Source organism: Agelaius tricolor, unplaced genomic scaffold (genome assembly GCF_023055355.1).
Source record: "Agelaius tricolor isolate 1412-34295 unplaced genomic scaffold, bAgeTri1.0.p SCAF_61, whole genome shotgun sequence".
Taxonomy (NCBI): Eukaryota; Metazoa; Chordata; class Aves; order Passeriformes; family Icteridae; genus Agelaius; species Agelaius tricolor.
The window spans coordinates 1,407,223-1,426,626 of NW_027269321.1; the positions used below are offsets into that span (position 1 = coordinate 1,407,223).

The 19,404-nt window shown below is 57.4% G+C and overlaps 1 pseudogene; it reads right to left on the minus strand.

The window, feature by feature from the left end:
* LOC139605244 (zinc finger protein 850-like) overlaps positions 1-19,404 on the minus strand; it is a 170,959-nt pseudogene that overhangs the window by 123,234 nt on the left and 28,321 nt on the right.

Genomic DNA, 19,404 nt, shown 5'->3' on the forward strand with positions numbered 1-19,404 from the left:
AAACAACCTTACATGAAGAATTGCGAGCCATGAAAGTTTAAGTAGAATGATAGTGAATTTATCACAGGGTGAAAAATAGATTGTTGGGGTTTCTAGAATGGGGCTTCAGGGGGCAAGATGGAGGAATCTGGGCATGTCCAGCCTTTCTCCTTCTTCTTGGCCTCCATCTTCCGCTGTGATGGTGGCACTTTCAGTTTGGTTTAGAGTAGAAGCACACTGTCTAACATAGGTGATAGGTATTGGAAAGTCATTGTAAATATTGTACAGGTAGTTTTTAGGATAAAAAGATAACACCACCCTGGGGCAGGCAGAATGCCATAGAATGTCTTGCTGAGCAGACCTTGGCAGGACAGGAGAAAGAATTTTATAGATAACATACAAGAAACAACCTTGAGAGCCAGAAATGAAGAGCTCTGACTCCTTCTTTGAGCACCAGGCTGGGAAAAGAGACTTTGGAACTTATCTCGGGCTCACTCTGACCAGCCAGAGACCCCGAGAGCATGAGTCCGTAAGACGAAATCTTGAAGGATTGGCTCCAAAACATAAATATCCTTGTTGGCCGTGTCTTCTTGACCAAGAAATCCTTCAAAGCTCTTGTAACTACAAGTCTTGAGGCCCTGTGAGCCATGCGGTGCAGATGGGAGCCCAACTCACCCTTCCTGTCTATGGAGAAGAGAAGAAAAAGCAATGGCATCATCTGAAAAACTCAGAGGTCCGCTCTCTAGCTCCTTCCAAACTCCTTCAAATCACCCAAAGTGCAATTTAGCTACAAATAGGTGTCAAAGACTCTTTGTGCTGGCTCTTGGACACCAGAGCAGCTGCTTTAGAATGTTTCACAGAACCCTGTGCAGTTCTGTGGTGCCAGAAATGGATCATTTGAAGAAACTTTCCCAACTGACTTGCATGGAGGTTTGTTTGAAGGGTATTTGAGGAGAAAGGCTCCCGGCAGAGCTCTGGCCTTTGGCCTAGCTGTGTCCCCTGCTGATTGTCAAGTGTGCCATCAGCTGCAGGGCTTTCTGGGCTAAAACTATCATCAAGTCACTGGGACTTGCTCTTTTTGGCCTCTAAAAGCTGGACCCACTTTCGGGGGAAATTTGGAGACCTCATCTCTGGGTGGATGGAGCAGCTAGGATTTTCCCAGTTGCTGGGAATGGTTCTCCAGGCCCTGGGTGTAAAACAGGGCTGCCCAGCAAGTGCGGATCTGCAAGATGATAAACAATTGTCTTGGATTGAAAAGAGAGGTGTCTGCTAAGGAAGGCAGAAGCCTTCTCTGAAATGGAAAATGTCAATCCCCTCCCTTCAAATGATTCTCATTTAGAAATTCAAATGCTCTTGGGGAAAGATATGGGGATAGGACTGAGCCCGCAGAGCCGGGCAGCGTTTGCTGATGCTCTGAGCCCTTGCTAAAGATCCTGTGCGGGCTGTCTCAGACACCTGGGGCCAGGGATTCCTTCCAAGCTGGGCCACTTTGGCTGGGCCGGGGGCGGCCCCGGGGCAGAAGGCAGTGTGTGCAAGGGCCCTGGGTGGCACGCTGCAGCACGGTCACCGTGCCATGGAACGGAAGCCGGTGTCCAAGGCCCCTTTGTGACACGTGGGAAATAGAAGCTTGCCCGGCTGCTGGCAACACGCAACGGGGCACAACGGGACAGAGCGGTGCCGTGAGGAGCCCCCGCACAGCGCACTCGCTCCCGTCTGACCCGGAGCTTCTCCGTGGCGCTGTTCCTGCAGCTGAGCTCGAGGCCAGAGCACAGGACTCGCTGACCCGTGGCCTTCCTGAGGCTTCTATTCTGCAGCTGCCCTCAAGGGCAGAGCGTGGGACTTGGTGCCCCGGAGCTTTCCCAAGGCATCTCTCCTGCAAGTAGCTCCGGGCACAGCCATGGAGCAGAGAGCCCCGAGAGTGCCCAAGCTGGCCTGGGTGGAGGAGGAGGAGGAGAAAGAAGAAGGCCCTGGAGCTGCCCCAGCAGAGGAGACAGAAGAGGTGGTGCCGTTCCATCCACCACAGGAGGGTGAGTGGCAGAGCTGGGCTGCAGGGCTGGAGCCTGCAGCCAATTGGCGCCATGCCATGCCATGCCATGCCATGCCATGCCATGCCATGCCATGCCATGCCATGCCATGCCATGCCATGCCATGCCATGCCATCCCCTGGGGAAATGCCCATGGACAGGAAGGAAGAGGGGCCTGGGCAGACACCCCGCAGTGGCCGTGCTCCATCCCCTGGGGCATCCCGGGGCTCTCCCTGCCTGGGCAGCGCAGGGCTGGGCTCTGTTCTCCGGCCTCTCCCGCAGCCCCTCAGCTCTGGGTGCCATCGCTCTTTGCCAGATGCAGCCCTGGAGCGCACACAAGAGCAGGGATCCAGCCGTGGCCGCTTCCGCAGAACAGCGCAGGTACCTGCAGCCACCCCCACCTGGGCTGGGCCTGCTGTCCCTGCTCAGCCCAGCACCGTGTGTGCAGCACTCCATGCAACATCCCCGGCCTCTTGCCCTTCTCCTACAGCTCGTCTGCGACTTTATCTGGAGCATTGGGCAGGAAGAGACCAGCACCATGGGCGCTGGGCTCAGAGCTCACTCAGAGCTCCTCAGTCATGAGACCAGTGCCGCCCTGCTGGATTTGCTCCTGGAGAAGGGTGTTGCCAGGCCAGAACAAGTGAGCAGCCTGGGGCCAGGCTTCAATTCCCCCATGAGTCCCGTGGCTTCCCCAGCCACGCCTGCTGGTCCCTGGGAGCCTTTGAGGCCATGGCAGTGTGCTGGCAAGGGAAGCACTTCTCTGGGGACCCTGGGGACATCGCTCCCTCTGGCAGCTTTCCAAGTCTCCCCGTGCCTTCTCTAGGTGCCCGCCATGGTGAGGTCCATTCACCGATGGCTCCTGGCCAATGATTCTGCCCAGCACAGGCTGGACAAGGCCCTGCTGAATCTCACCAGAGCACACCCGGGTGAGGCAGTGGTGACGCTCCTGTGTGCGGCCCCGTCCTGTGACAGGTATGGGGTCCACCTGCCCAGAGGGCTCAGGCCTCCCCAGCCCATCACCCTGTACCGCCTGGCCCAGGTGTCTGAGCAACAGAGAGTTCCAGGGCCCTCTGGCTGCTGCCTTTCCCAGCCCTGGAACGTCAGCCCCTGAGCCTGCTGCCTGCTCCCTTGCCGTCCCTCAGGGGCCTGTCCCCACAGGGCTGGGCTGCCTGGCTGCTGCTGGCCAGGCCCAGTGGGCAGAGGAAGAGCCGGCGGTCAGCCCGGGCCCCTAGGGATGCCCAGGCCACGGTGCTGTGTCTGAGACCCCCCTGAGACAGAGCTCTAACCCCTCAGAGCTGCCATCTCCATGTGGAAGACCACCATGTGCTCGTCCAGGACTGCAGAGCCAGTGCTGCTGATCCTCCTGGATGTGCTGGGCAGCTGGCCCAAGCACAGCACGTGCACCTCCGATGGGGACAAATCGGGTGTCTTTGGCCTGGCTGTGAGTTTCTGCAAGTGGCCTTTGCTGGCCCCAAGGCCGCCTCTCCAGCAGCTCTCCATCCTCCTTCCCCCACTGCATCTCCCTGCCTCAGGCGCTGGCCTGAAACCTGGCCCAGGGGCAGCCTCAGGCCCACCAGGCCCCGTGCTCCCCCTGCCAAGGTCTCTGCGCGCCTCTCCCTGCCCTGCTCGGGCCCTGCCCCAGGGACACCTGGGCACTGAGCGCTGTCTCGGGGGCCTTTGTCCCTTGCAGGCAACCATGGTGATGTGGAAGATGCTCCAGGAGCCCCATGTGCCACGTGTAGTGACGTCGTATTTCCCCCAGCTATTTGTGCATCTGCTCTTCCAAGTGTTCTTCAGCACAGAAGAGATGCCAGAGGAGGTCGATGCCTTCTGGAAGGAATGCCTGCAAGAGCACGGCCTTGCCACCAGCCCCAACAGGTGCTCCATGCCAGTCCTCCTGTCCCTGCCACGTGGCCTGCCAAGGAGCCAGTGCTGCCAGGGTGACCTGGCCTTTGCTGTGCACACAGGTTTGCAGTGCAGACCCTGAAGTCCCTGCTCTGCCGAAAGCAGTACAAGGAGGTGGTGCTGTCAGTGGAACGCAAGCGTGGCTGGGACACGCTGCTCTGTGCTGACACCTGCCACTATGCCGTGGGTCTGCTGGCCAGGTGAGACTCCCCTTCTCCCCATTGCTCCCGGCATTTGTGCCCTGTGCCCGGGCTGTCCCACACAGTCCCTGTGGCCCTGGGTCACAGGGCCTTGTCACCGAGGGTCGGCCAAGCAGACTGGAAAAGGCTGGGAGGGGAGAGAGCACAGGAGGAGACACCTCCTAAAGGGCCCAGGTCCCCTTGCAGGACGGTGGTGAAAGACCAGCAGGCTCTGCGAGCCTGTCCTTGGAGAGATTTGCTCAGGTTCCTGGTCCCTTTTTCGCCCTCCTAGGGAGATGCGCCATGCTTGTCTTGGGTTGGGTTCCAGTATTGCACTCCACCTCCTCTGGCTGCTCAGCACACAGGAGCCACACTGGGATCTGCCCGCCCTGGCGTTCCTTGTGGAGGTGAGCCGGGTGTGCAGCGCTGCCTGGCTGAGCTGCCTCCCAGCTCTCTGCCCTCTGGGAGCCGCAGCCACCTGGGACGCTGCCCGCGCCCTGTGCTGCTGCTGCTGCTGCTGCTGCTGCTGCTGCTGCTGCTGCCTGGGCCCAGCCCTGTGCGGCTCCGGGCTCCTGCCGGCCGGCTCCCCCATCACTGGCCTGTGCCTTTCAGCTCCTCCAGTGCCTGGATGCCAGTGAATGTGGTGCCAGTGTTGTGAAGGTCTCTTCAAGGTACCTGCAGAGCGAGTGCAGGGAGAGGCGTCGCCTGGCGCTCAGGGCCCTGCTGGAGCTCATTGATGATCCCTCAATGGTGAGAAGGGGGCGGTGGCTGAAGCTGCGCTGGGAACGCAGTCACTTGGCCTGGCCTGGGCTTGGGGCGCTGGGGCAGCTGCTCCCAGCTCTCCTGCCTCCCGCTTCAGCTGCCCACGTGCTTCGGGACAGGCCTTTGGCCTCTGGGCCCTGCGGCAGCAGGATGGCCTTTCACAGACTTGTGTTCCGCACAGGCCGAAAGAATGTGGAGCCTGACCCAAAGCCTCATGGACCTACTGTGCGACAATGATGCAGAGATCGCTGGGATGACCCTCATCACACTCAGCTTTCTATTCCTGCACAAATCACATATTCTGATGTCAACCCCCATTGCCCTGCAGCTGGCTGAGGCGCTCCTGCCACTCTTTGACCACGTAAGGCTCTGTGCCCCCAGCCACAGCCGCCGGCTGCTGCCTGGAAACTGTGTGCCCTGAGCATTTCCAGCCCTGTGCCCAGGGGGTCCTGGAGGAGCCAACGCTGAGCTAGTTTTTCTTTTTATTTTCCTACAGGATAATAGCCAGGTCCAGCTGCTCTCCATCAAACTCTTCCGAGACATGATGGAGTATTTGGAAGAGAGAGAAAACCCTTTGGAAAGCCCTGTACAACAGAGCTTGCTTGCACTCCTCTTCCACTGCCATGATGAGAATCAGCGTGTGGCAGAGGTGAGGACTCGTGGGCTGCTGCTGTTCCCCTGGCAGGGGGCTCGGCTGCCTCCTGCCCTGCGCCTGCTGGATCGCAGCCTCCTGCAGGCCATGGCACGGGGACGCGGGTGCCGTGCCCTGGGCTGTGGGGCCATCTCCGCGTCCCTGCTGCTCTCCAGGCTTCTCGGGAAGTGCTGCTTTGTGCGGTCAAGTTGATGAACAGGAGGGATCTCAAGAAGCTGGTGAAGGAGCAGAAACTGTGCAAGTTCAGCGAGTGCCTGGTAAGGAGGGCCTGCAAGGCCCAGCCTCAGGCTGGAGAAGGCCCCTGAGGGCGGCGCTCAGTGTGCGGGCCGGGCAGCTGTGCCCCTGCCCGCTGCGGCAGCCAGAGGCCGCGCGGGCTCCTCCCCAGGCTCCCGTGGGCCCGAGCTGGGTGCCCGTGGAGCCCCGGCCCGGCGGGGCTGCGGGGCGGCACCGCGGCTCCCCGGGCAGCAGCCGGCCCGCTGCCCCCTCCCCTCGGGAGCCCTTGGCCGGCGGCTGCTGGCCGCGCCTCAGGGCTGTACGGGCAGGGGAGGCCGGGGCTGGGCGCAGGCAGCGCCCGGCCCAGGGGCTGAGCCCGCGCCAAGCCTTCCCTCCTGCCGCTCTCTGCAGCTGGCAGAGGACAGGAGCCGAGCGGCTGAGCACCTGCGCCGGGCCCTGCGCTACCTGCAGAGCCCACAGGAGCCCCTGCGAGAGGCGGCCATCAGCTTCATGGGTGAGCCACGAGCCCGCGCTCCCTCCCCGGCCCGGCCCGCCGCAGCTCGGCCCCGGCCCCGCCTGCTGCCCCGGCAGCGCCAGCCGGGCCCGGCGCCGTGGAGCCCCGCCTGGGCTGGGCATTGCTGCTGCCGCCCTCTGGCAGCCGTGCCCTGGGGCGGCAGCGTGCGCCAAGGGCCGGGCTGAGCCCTGCCGGGCCAGCAGCCCGTGTGGCCACAGCGCCGGCAGCGCCGCTGGCAGGGAGCTGTGCCGCTGCCGCCGTGACAGGCTCTGTGTTCACAGGCATGGCCGGGCGGCGCCTGAGGGGGCAGCAGCGAGAGCTGCAGCTGATCTGCGCTGGTGAGTGAGGGCAGCGGGCTGGCAGCGGGGGCTGCCGGGGGGGAGCTGCAAGCCCTGCCCCGGCTGCGGAGGGCTCTGCTCCCGTGGCCAGAGCACACTGAGCTTTCAGGGCCACGGGGGCCATTGCTGGCCCGCAGCTTCGGCCTGATCGCCTTGCTCCCTGCTCCCTCCTGGCCATGGCAAGAGCCGGCTGGCATGGCCCTTGCAGGGGGCTCTCCTCGGCTCCCCGCACATCCGGCTCTGACCCTGGCTCTGTTGCTCTCTCTTGCACCCCTTGAAGACAAAACAAATGACATCAGCCTCGCCGTCGGAAGCCTGGCAATTCAAACCCTCTGCATCCTCAAGTCAGGAGAGCGGGCTCCCATCTCCAGCTTCCAGTGGCTCCTAAATCACCTGCGCAGGGCATGGAAGAGACGGCCTCGTGTGTCACGGCTCGGCTGCCTGCCCTGCTGCAGCTCTGTGGAGAGCTGATCCCAGAAGCTCTTTTTGCTGGGGCCACCTGAGTCAGGAGGAATTTTCTTTTACTTCAAGAATGTTCTTTTCTTTTTTTTTTTTTTTTTTTTCCCTTTACCATGTAAATATAGACTGTGGTCTAATACACAGACTGCCAGGATCTTTCTTTTGCTGCCCAGGGTGCGCAGGGCCCAGGGGCAGAGGGGATAAAGGGTGCTTGTGCTCAGCCAGCTGCCCAGGCGTGCAGTGGGCAAGGGGAAATGGCCAGAAGGCCCTTGGCCTTTGGTGGTTCTGCTGAAGCCTTTGTGCTGCCCACAGAGCGGCTGGGCAGGGGCCGGAGCTGCGGGGATCCCTGCCAGAGCGCTGCCTGGAGATGGCCACAAGCCCTGTGCCAGGCAGGAAGCGCCATCCGTGCCCTCCTGCCCGTCTGCTGCTGGCTGCCTTGCTGAGGGCTCCCAGGTGCCTCTGCCTGGGGCTGCTCTGGAGCTGCTGTGGGGCTGCGGCGCTGCTGCCGGGCAGCTTGGCCGCGCTGGGGCAGGGCCTGAGGGGCTGGGGCGCTGGCAAGCCCTGAGCAATGGGGCTGTCAGAGGCCACAAGCAGCCCCCTGGCAGCCGCCTTCTTCCTGCCAGAGCTGACTTGCCAGGCGGATCCTGGGCCCTCTGGAACTAACAGTTTAATGAAAGGTGGAATCTGTTGCTCTTAAGAGCAAAGATTCATAGCTGGAATAAAGAGTGTTCAGCCCAGCTGTTTCTACAATGAGGCCGTATTTCATCCCCCCTGAAAGTCCTTCATGTTTGCACAGAAAACTGTCCCTGCACAGCCCAATGAATTCCATCACTTCAGCTGGCCAAACAACCACTGTGGTCAAGTGGGGTCTGAGCAGCTTCCAGGATCCCAAGCAGCTTCAGAAGCTTCATTTTACACCTCCTCTTCTCCCAGTGAATACCCAGCACCACCATCACTGTGGACCCATAGCTATGGATCACTGGCCTGGCCAGCACAGGGCTAATGTTTGCATCAGCCAGGAGGAGCTGCTCTGCCTGGCTGTCTGTCTCAGCCTCAGCCCTGAGACCCCAAATGCCTCCATTCTGGCCCAATCCTTCCTGGTGCTGAGCATAAGAACTCGTGCAGACAAGAGCAGGGAGGGAATCTCCCCAGCCGTTTATCAGCTCAGCAACAAGACCTTGGTACCAGGCTGTTATCTGTAGCAGAAAGCAGCAGCAGGAAGGAGACACCAGATCACCAGCCCCAGGCCATGGCCCTGGTGCTGTCCTTACCAGTGATCAGTGTCTGCAGCTCTCCAGGAGCTCAGGGAGCAGGGATGCTCCTCACCATCTCATCTTACCCATGCACCCAAAGCCACAGCCAGCTGTGTGCTCCTGCCCACCAGCACATGCCAAGGCACAGCGTGGGATTCTTGGGGAGGTGTCCTCTGCAGGGCCAGGAGCTGGACTTGGTGATCCTTGGGGGTCCTTTCCAGCCCAGGATATTTTGTGATTCTAAGGCTTTGGCCAGCCCAGGTTTCAGCCACCTCCCTGATCCAGGTGTGATTGACCCCAAACCAGATCTTGCCTCTGTCTACCCTCCAGTGCAAGGAACACGTTGCATCTACCCCAGCCCCGCTGCTTGTGTCTGATGGATCATGCTGACCTTTTCAACATATTTCTTGGAGTATTAGAAAACATTATCTGACAAAAAGAAAAAAAAAAAGAAAAAAAAAAAAAAAAAGAAAAAGAAAAAGAAAAAACAAACCAAAAAAACCAACAAACCAACCAAAACAAAATCAATTTGGGTAATGATGGTCTTTTGTTCCAGCTTATCCTGCACCAAACTCCACAGATGGTAACTCTGAACATTTCCCAGACCTTCACAGCAGAGCTTGGAACTGTCTCTCTGATTTCTTGGTTGTTTCATGACACATGCATTTCTCCTATATAATCCCAGTGTTTTGCTTAGAAGCCATATTATAACTGGGAATCAATCTTCTTCATTTGAACATCTAGGACAGCTTCACACATCATTTCACCATTAACTAGGATAGACTCAGCCTTGCAGATCTTTCAGGTTTCAAGCCTGGCTGTGTTGTTTCAGTTCTTTGCTGCTGCCTGTGTTTTGTGAAAAAAAAAATTAAATAACCAGACTTTGGGACTTTCTGTTGTGGCTTGAAGAAGAACACAGGTTGTTTCATCGCTGTTGTGAGACATGTGTTACCCGGCTCATTAATTCACAACAGTTCTTGTTTTCTCTGCCTTTTTCACGCTGATGTGATACATTTGTGAAGTCCAGGGTTGTACTGCAAGTGATTAATGCTGCAGTGAAGTCTGATAAACTGAGATTCATACAAAAAAGTGTGAAACATGTAACCTCTAAAGTTCTGAAAGCTCACATGTGACAAAACCCATAAATCACCCCAGAAGCAGTCATTATGGTGAGTTACTAACTAGATTATGCAGCTGCATTTGTCAACATTTCCCATTACACAGAGAATAAACCTGTCAGGCTGATTTATGGCAGAGGGCTCCACAAGATGGGAACTGGCACCTGTACTGTTCTGTGGAAAACGATGAGAAATGCTGTGTCTGCTCAAGTGCTGAAAGGAAAAGGAAGGGGGGGAGATAACTGTTATTTGAAGGCACTGATTCAGGGACAAAGGCTTCAGAGAGGAGTCATGCTTACACCCATGGGATGGCAGGAAGAGTATCCACCAACCTGTCCCAACAGCAGCAGCAGCATCAGAATGCGTTCTCCACAGGTGGAGGGAAGAGAGGAGAGAGGAGGTCTTTTGAGGGGACCAAAGTCAGTCATGGAGAAATCCTAGAAGCCTGGAATGGTTCGGGTCACAAGGAATCTGAAAAACCATCTTGTTCTAACCCCTGATGTGGGCCGTGACAAACTGAACAGCTGAATGCCTGGCTACTCAGGGGATACTCAAGGTTTTGGATTCCATGCCTGTGCATCTACCGTGGAGCAGCTGGGTCTGCTGGGAGCAGATGGCATCCACCTGAGCTCAGAGCAGGCCAAAAGATGGGCAGATGTGGGACTGAGCAGGGCGAGGGACATCCCTGCACAGCAGCGCTCTGACAAGAGCAGCAGTGGCCTCCTCTCAGTGCCCTTCCCCGAGCAGCAGCCGCTGAACACCATGGTGGCTACACAGATGCTTTTGGCTCTGCAATCCCTTTGTGCTCAAAGGCCACGCTGGGCATTTCAGCTGGGCTGGAAGGTCTGGCTGGGCAGGGAACGGGCAAGAGGCACTGCTGGTGTGAGCTCCATGTGCTCACTGGGGACACAAGGAAGATTCTGTTCATCCAAAGAAAAACACAAGCAGCCAGTCCCTGCTAACACAGCAGTGCGACTCTGTCCAGAGCAGCTCAAACTCTCTGCCAGAACCACCCCCCTGCACCTTCTTGATCTGAAGGGGACTAGCAGTGGTTTCACTGCAGTTCTTTATTTCTTCTGTCTGATAATGGGAAGGTTTCACAGAAGTCTTGGATGGACTGGATCAGGGAAGAGTCAAGCAAGAAAACCTGAGCAACCATCACCCAACCCCACTCACAGAAGAACAAGTCCCATTAGGAAAAGCACCTCAGGTGTTTTCATAGTTGATAATATGTATCCTACTCAACATTATTGATTATAATCTTTTCCCTTTCGAGACTTATCAGTGGGGACTTCTGCCTGCTTTGTGAAGGGAGCCCCTGGGGCCCATCCCCTCCCAGAGGGGCTGCACTTGCTGCCTGCCAGGGCTTTCATTGCTGGGCCCACTGGGAGCCCCTGAGCTGGGCTGGGCACCAAGGGCAGGGCTGGCCCGGCTGTGATGCCTCTGGCCCCTGTGACACCAGGGGCAGCGTGTCACAATGGGGGCAGCTGGAAAAGGCCCCCGCAGGTAACGCTGGCCCAGCACAGCCTGGGCAAGCGGTGAGTGCGCACGTGGCGGGGCTGGGCCGGGCCAGGGCCGGGCCACGAGCGCCGCACCCGGGCCTGCATTGTCCCCCTGCACCCAGGGCCAGCCCCTGGGGCCGGCGCCTTGGCCGGGGCACGGGGCTGCTGCTGCTGGCCCACTGGCACAGGCCCTGCTGCCTGCCAGCTGCCCGGGGCCCTCTGCTTCTGCCCTCACATCCCTGCGCCTCCGGGCCTCACTTCAGCCCCCACAAGCTCCCTTGGCAGCCCCAGTGAAAGCCTTGTCTCTCTCCTCCTGCAGACCATGGCGCACAGAGCAGTCCTGGCTGGGCTTGTGCTGCTCCTCTTCCTGTTCCCACTTTCCGTGGTGCACAGATTTCACGGGGATGGGCAGCCCCGTGCAGAGGAGATGAAAGCGGCCCCCCCAGAGCCAGCTGAGCCTGGCTGGGGACCCTGGCTCCTGGCTGCCTTGCGCTACCTGCACCAGCTCTGGCAAATTGCTCAGCCACTGCTCCTGCTTTTGGGCTGGTGGCTCAGGCGCAGAAGGGCAGCCACGAGGCAGAGAGCAGCGGCCCAGAGAGCTGAGGAAAAGGCCAGAAGGAGGAAGGTGGAAAGCGAGCGGAGAAGGCGGCTCCTTAGGAAGAGATTCAAAGACATGGAGCAAATGCGCCGGGCCACGAAAGAAATAGAAAAGCAAATGGCCAGGCTGATTGGAATGAATAGGGATACAAACAGGATGCTGAAGGTAGGCAGGGCAGGCTTTTGGAGGAGCACAGGCAGTGGCTGTGTGAAGAAAAGCTTCCTGCTGGAGATGCTCTCTGGGCCGGCCAAGGCGAGCCGCACATCTTTGTGAGCAGCCGGCGCACAGAGCTGCGCTTGCTGCCCAGCACAGCCCTGCGCCGGGGCACAGGCTCCGGGCTCCTGACACACCCTGCCCCTCTGCCCTCTCTTTCCTCACGGGATCTGTAGTAACTGCATCTATTTTAACCCTTTCCCATACAGAGCCTTTGCATCTGCTCGGAGGAAAGCACCATTTGAAGGAATTGGGCCCAATGATGGGAGATTGATTCAGATTCTTAAATAGTTTTGAAATATTTAAAAGGTTTTCTTTAAAAATAATTGTCTTTAGAAACATTTTCCAAACTTTTTATTACTATAATGTAGATTAATACTCTTGTAAGAGATCATAAATATTTTAATAATAAGTAGGAATTAAATAATGGCAATTTTCTTTAGATTATATAGAACTTATAATTCTTGAAAATTACCAAGAATTATTGCAGTTAACTAAAACTGAAGTATACTTTCTTTTTATCTAAACCAGCAAATGTTGCTTGATCTTCATGATCCAATAATTATTTTGTGTCTTGTTTAATATTCATATATACAGTACATAGACTGTCGCTACGAATGCCTATAATCACAATTGGTTAATTTAAATTACACTGTCTGCCCTCCTGTCTCGGGAGGGTGACTTCCCTCAGGCAGCTGCAGTCCCTGTCAAGATGCAATAAAGGCAATGCCTGAACAAACGCTGTGTCTGTGAGTGTCCATGCTGGACTCAGGTGTCAGCTGTGGGGAATTCCTGACACAGGGGCACCACAGCAGCCCTTGGCCATGCAGAGGCTCCTTTCCTCCCCTGCAGCAGCTGCTCCTTTGGTGCTGTGATCCAGCCTCTGCTCTGCGCGATGCCAAATGCAAGAAAACCAGGAGTGCCACCACTCAGACTGTCACTCGGGTCCCGGCAGAGCTCAGGAGCCACCATGGCTGTGTAGGTGTGGAACCTGCAGTGGGCCATGACAGCAGGGACAGCAGGGACAGCAGGGACAGGGGGACACAGCACAGCAATCACAGCCCGGCTGCCCTGGGACAGGCCCGGCAGGCAGACAGGACACGGGGCAGGCAGGAGTCCCCATCCTCTCTGTGCCCTCCTGAGCACAGGCACATAAGGGACAGGGGCAATGGGGACACAGCCGGCCCCTCTCCTCTGGGAATATCCCACCTGCCCAGGGGCCCTGACAGAACGCAGGGGCTGAGGCTCTGCAAGGGGAACCCAAGGGCGAGCAGGAGGACCTCCGAGTTACATCTGCCCACATTCTGCATGCAAACTGCTGCGTGGAGGAGAAAACCAGAGGGGCCTTGCCACAGCAGATCCCATCTGAGGGAAGTTGTTCTCTATTCCTGCACACGGGTGCCCCATGCAACATGGAGCACATGAATGCACTTGGACACCAGATTCTCAGCCCTGCTCGAGCGCTCTGGCACAGCAGGAGCGGCCATTCCCTAATAACACACGGGTTTGCAACTCTTGTGCAAAGCAACACAAATTGTCTCTCTCCTCCTGCAGACCATGGTGTCCAAATCAGTCCCTGCCCTGCTGGTGCTGCTCCTCTTCCACTTCCCACGGCCCGTGGTGATCACTTGGGATGAGGATGCAGAGCTGGGCAAAGAGGGCCTGGAGCAGGCTACCCCAGAGGCACCCGAGCCTGCCTGGGGACCCCTGCTCTGGGCAGCCGTGCAGCAGGGGCCCTCCTGGGCTGCTGCTGAGCAGCTCTTCCTGCCTTTCTTCCTCTGCCTCAGGCCCAGAAGCGCGGCCATGAAGCAGAGAGCAGCGGCCCGGAGAGCTGAAGAAGAGGCCAGAAGGCGCAGGATGGAAATGGAGTAGAGAAGGCTTTGCTTCAAGAGGACATGCAAAGACTTGAAGGAGCTGTGGAGGAGCATGAAGATGATCAAGAAGAAAATGGCCAGGCTGATTTGAATGAACAGCAAGGTGAGCTGGTTCCTGCTGTGAAGCTGAACTCATTGTGTTCAATCAGATTTCCTCTGCACGGATGTCATTGTAGTCAGATGAGAAATTGGCCCCTTAATTGGAATGCACTGGTGCATAGAGCTGTAGTCTAATGTTTTAATGTAGCTGACCTGTGCCCTGATAGCAAGGGGTGTTTAACAAATCTGGTATTGCCAGAAGGCTTTTGTGACTCTCAGACTGTGCTCTGCACATGGAGCAGCAGAAGAATTAAGGCCAAATCCTCCCTCAGGAACTGGAGGATATCACACGTGGGTAAGGAGCTTTTGTAAGGGAGAATTGACTGTTCTTCTCTTCCACCAGGTGACCCTGTGCTCCAACACGGTGATGGAGTTCTACCAGAGAATGCTGGTGCACCTGGAGGGTGTTGGCAAGGGAGGGGCAACCCTGATCACCACAGCCAGGTCCCAGCCCTTGCCTGGCTCCCCCAGGCACTGCCTTGCCCAGGCTTTGCTGGCTGCAGTGCCAAGGAGAAGTGCTGCTGGATGCCCTCATGTTGTGCCAGCTGGACATGAGAACAGCAGTGCTTGGGCAGCAGCCTGTGGTGAAAAGCACCCCTGCTCACAGCCCAGCACGGGCCTGGGCCCTCTTCTAAAGGCACCAGCAATGATATCATTGATTGGCCTGGGCTTTGGTGCGTGAGGGGGAACAAATTTCCCGAGGGCCTCCTCTCCTTCTTCCTGCAAGAGGTGGAGTTGTGCTGGTGGTGAGCACCGTGCACTGGTTTGGGTCACACCAAGCAGCTGCTGAGAGTCAGGGTCTGGCTCTGTCCATGAGGGCCCATGGCAGGGGGGAAGTGGCTCCCAGCAAGAGTGGGGAGGGCAAGGTCTGACGAGGGGAAAGCAGCCCTTGGTGTGGCAGGTCAGCTCCAGATTTTCTCCTTCCCTCTGCTTCCCATTTTGAGCTTTAATGTTGTCAGAGCTGAGCCCAAAAGTCGTGGTTGCTGCAGCAGAATTCCATGCTGCTGTGCTGCTGTGGGTGTCAGTGTGATGCCCAGAGGGATGCAGCTCCCTGGGGCTGTTCCCTGTCCCAGGCAGAGCCATGCAGGCAGTGCCTGGGCTGCCATTCTGTAAAGCAGGTGGAGCTGGGGCCAGGCAGGGCCTGGAGCTGTGCAGTGGAGGAGCCAGGGAGCTGCAGGGCCTGGCAGGGGCTGATCAGCCCCTCTGTGGGGCAGCTGCTGTCTCGTGCCCTCCAGGGCTGGGGCAAAGAGCTGAGTTCTCAGGCAGGGCAGCAGCACCATGGCAGAGAAGGGAGTCATTTGTACTGAGACACTGGGGTTGTGTGTTCCTTGGGCCTTGGGGAGCCCTGATCCTTGTTGGGAAGGCTCCCCCAGAGCTCGTGGCTCACTGGGACTGTTCCAGGAGTCCTTGCAAGCCTTCTGGGGTACAGGAGGGGCTGAGGCAGCTGTGGGGCAAAGGGCTCTGCCTGGGGCACTGGGCAGCCTCTGGGTGCTGCCTCTCAGGGTTTGGGCCTCCTTGACAAGACGTGTTGGAGTGGGCAGAGGTAGAAGGCAATTTATCCCTGTAGGGCTGTTCAATGTGCATTGGACAGTGACCAATGTGTTCTGCTCCATTGCACAATCTCTGGGGGGAAACGTTCTCCATTCTCTCAGGATCTCTGATTGCCCTGGGGTCATCTCTCTGCCCAGATGTCTCATTCCTGAGCTCCAAGTGTCCCCCCAAGTGCTGCTGTACCATGAGTGCCACCTGAAGGTGCCCTAGGAGAGGAAGATCCTCATGAGGAATCCCAGCCACCTTCCTGGCTGCTACGGGCTCATTCCCCAGGTTTGGCATCACATCCACCTCCTCCTGTCAAATATTACTGAGGAGATTGTTAGGGGAAAAAAGGGTTTGGATAAGACCTTGCTGGTTTCCATTCAGCCTTAAAGATCTGCTGAGAACAGGATCCTACCCGAATGTAAACTTTAGGAGGCAGTTGAAGCTCCTGAGGAAACAGTTGATGTTCTGGTCTTCAGGGGCTTTTCTTGTGGGAGATCTGAGAGGGCTGTGAAAAGCTGCTGCATCCACAGACACCAGTGCCTGTGCTGGCAGCCTCCTTGCAGGATCCCCTGGGAGTGCTAAGCCTACAATTCTTGCATCTTGTTTGTGCCTTTTACCTTTGTCCTGGGCAGTTGTAAACGTGTGTGTAAGTTGCTGTTGCGGTGCATGTTAAGGAGTCTAAAGTTTCTCCAGAGGTGCCTCTGAAGCTGCATTTCATTCTGTCCCTGCCAGAAACGCAAGGAGGACTCTGCTGTGCTCGACCCCAGCCCCAAGCCCTGTGGGATTGTGCAGCCCCAGAGCTCAGCAGAGATCCCAGCTGTGGTGGCAGTGCAGGCCCTGGGCACTCACGGCTCCAGCGCTGTCACCGGCGTGTTCGGGGATGAGCTGGGTCCCGAGCGGGTGGCTCGGGGATCCAATACGGGGACGCGTCGCTCCGGCAGCCCCGGCAGCCCCGGAGGGCTCCGGCCCCCGCCCGGCAGAGCTGCGGCTGCTGAGACCCCAAAATATCCCCAAAAAACAGGTGAGACACCCCAAAAATATCCCAAAAAATCCAGGGGAGACCCCTCAAAATCCCAAAAAATCCCAGTCAGACCCCCCCTGAAAAATCTCAAACAATCTGGGTGAGATTCCCCAAAAAATGCCAAAAAATCCGGGTGAGATTCTCCCCAAAAAATCCCCAAAAACCCCAAGTCCAGGTGAGACACCTCCCCAAAAAAATTTTTAAAATTTCAGGTGAGACCCCCCCCCCGAAAATCTCAGTGAGACCCCCCCCAAAAATCCCAAAGATTTTTTTTTTCCCCAAAGAAAACAAGAGAGACCCCCCAAAAAAAAATCGAGGTGAGACCCTCCCCCCAAAAAAACCCAAATATATCCCAAACCCACCCCAAAAATCCAGGAGAAACCCCCAAAAATAAAACAAAAAACAGGTGAGATCCCCCCAAAAATCCCAAAAAATCCCACTCAGACCCCCCTGGATTTTTTGTGTGCAGCTGCTCCTGGCAGGGTGCACAGGGACAGGGATTCTGCCAGGGAAAACAGGCACAGGCTGCTGGGGAGAAGGACAGGAGGGATGGGAGGCACAAACAGCTCCTGCTGGTGCAGGTGTCCCTCCCTCCCACTGCAGGTCCCTGTTCATGGTTATCTTATTTTCCAGAGATGAGCTTTACCCTCCTAAAGTCAAACCCCACCCACCAAAGGGGAAGAGAAGCAGTTTGGGTTCCTTGGCATCTCAATGGAGGCATTTCAAGGTCAGAAATGTGGAGGAGCCAGTCGCAGCCCTGAAAGAAGTGCAGGATTTTCCCCACTCTTCAGGAGCAGAGGTGGATTTTCTTGTCCATGCCGTGCTTGTGTTCCTCCCCAGCCTGCCAGCACCAAGTCCTGCTCATGCTGAGCTCCCTTTTTGCTGCCCTGCTGGGCTGTGCCCTGACAGTGGGCTGGGCAGCAGGGCCAGTGGCTGGACATGGGCTGAGGGGGAGGGAGAAACAGGAGAGTTTTCCTTGGAGAAGCTGACTCAGATCCTACAGGCCTGTGCTGAGTGTGGGATTTTGTGCCTTGTTTCCTTCCCAGTGTAAGATGAGGCTTTTCCCTGCATCATCCTGGTCAGATCTCCAGCTTCCCTCCCAGAGCCAGCTGGGATGAACCTGATCTCCATGGAGCCTCTTCCCAAGGCAGCCAGACTCCCTGTTTGCAGGGCTCTGCTTTCCCCCAGAGCTGCTGCTGCCCTGCTGGCCCTGGAGCTGTCTGACAAAGGGAGACTTTGCAAAGTGGCTGTCTCTGCCTCCCAGCACAGAAAATGGCTTGTTTTCCAGGTGCCAGCACCAACTCCTGAGCACCCTCACCTGCCACGAGGCTCGGAGGGGTTCAGGTGCTCCCTGGACGTGGCGCACGCTGCCCTGGGAGCGGAGAAGGCAGGAGGGAATCTGTCTCCCTGCCCATTGTCAGCGTGGCCAGCAGGGCTGGAGCTGCCAGTGCCACTGGGGGCCCTCAGCACTGGCCACAGAGGGGCCTCCCATCCCTGCAGGCCCATCACAAAGGGCTGCTGGAGCAGCTGCTTGTTGGAGAGGCCGTGCAGGACACGTTGCAGGGCTGCCCAAGGACGCTGTGCAGCACCTGTGCAGGGCACTGCTCCCCCTGGAACTCCTCAGGTGCTCCACAGGAAATTTTGGCAGGAGCTTTTGCTGCAGCACCTTGAGAAAGCAGCATTTAAACCAGAGAGAGAGGGCAAGAACCTCAGGAGTCAGATGAGCTGGGCTGGGCTCCTTCCCTCAGCTCCAGGAGCTCTCACTCTGAGTCTCCTCCTTTTCTAAAAGCAGGAAGCTTTTAAACTTTTTAAAGGCAAGTTGTGCATCTGTGGTAGGCCAGGGACAGGCGCTCGGAAGATTTCGGGCTGTAACGGAAAGTTACGGGAATCCTTCTACCCCCCTCCCCATAGATAAGGATCACCCTTGGAATGTAGCCAGACATGTAGCCCCCCTAACCTATGCATGCCAGTAACTTTCCACTCCATACTAACCCTAGAAAGTATAGCCAAACCCCTGTCTGACGTAGAGAGACCCCTTAGTCCATAAATACCGTTAAGACCCTTCAATAAAGGCCTTTAACCGTCCACCACATTGGTGTCAGCGTCCGTTATTGGCCACAAGGGATCCCACGAAGGAGATCGCAGTGCTGGACTCTGAAACCAGGTCGCCGTGGCCTTCACAAGAAGGCAACATGCATCAGAGAGAATTTCTACTGCCAGGAGACATCCCAGCTCCCTTTCCTGTCATGTACTAATTAATGCATTGGCCCGTGAGTGTGGGAGAAGATTTTGCCCATGGTCCCTGCCCTGGTCAGTGGCATGGATGCAGGATGAGGTGAGGGTGATTCTGGCAGTGTTTGGGGAATAGGCCCCTCTGGCTACAGCTGCCCTTTGCTCCAAGATGCTCTTCTGCATCCATTCCCATGCTCAGCACCTCAATCTCTCCTGTCTTCCCCCCAGGCTTTCAGTATCCTGCCCCTGCCAGGTGTGCTGCAGCCAGGAGAGGGCCAGCAGGTCTCCTCCACCTTCTCTGGCCACCTCAGCAGCACCTGCAGTGTCCCGGAGCTGTGCCAGTGGAGGGAGGCCCCAGCTACGAGGGGCTGGTGCCCGGGGAGGCCTCACGTGTCAGCTCCTCCCTGAGCCCCCCGAGATCAACTGTGGCTCCCAGGCCCCTCTCAGGGACAGGTGAGTCAGCCTTCCATGGGCTCCTGCTCTGCCATGGGTTATTGTCCCTGCAGGGCTCCCCTGCTCCAAGGACTCTGAGCTCAGAGGTGCTGCACAGCAAAGGCAGCAGCAACACAGGCATGGCCACTCTGAGCTCCCTGGCTGCCAAGAGAGGCAGGACCTTCTCCTGTTGAGACACAACATCTTCTTCTCTATCTGAGTGCTGAGCCCTCCTGGCTCAGCTGCTGCCGGCAGGGAGCTGGGCTCTGGGCTTGCCTTGGCACTGCCTCTAGAGGGGTCTGCAAGTCCATGGTGTTGAGTGGCATCTTCTCCATCATCTCCCTTCTTCACCAAAGCACTGGGATTGTGCTATGGGCAGGCGTGGGGCACAGAGCAAACCTTGCTTTGGGCCCTGCTCCTGCCCCAGATGAAGCCCTTGCCCTGCTGATCTGCCAGGGCTCTCCTTATGCTGGGACAGCAGCCAGAAAAGCTCCTGTC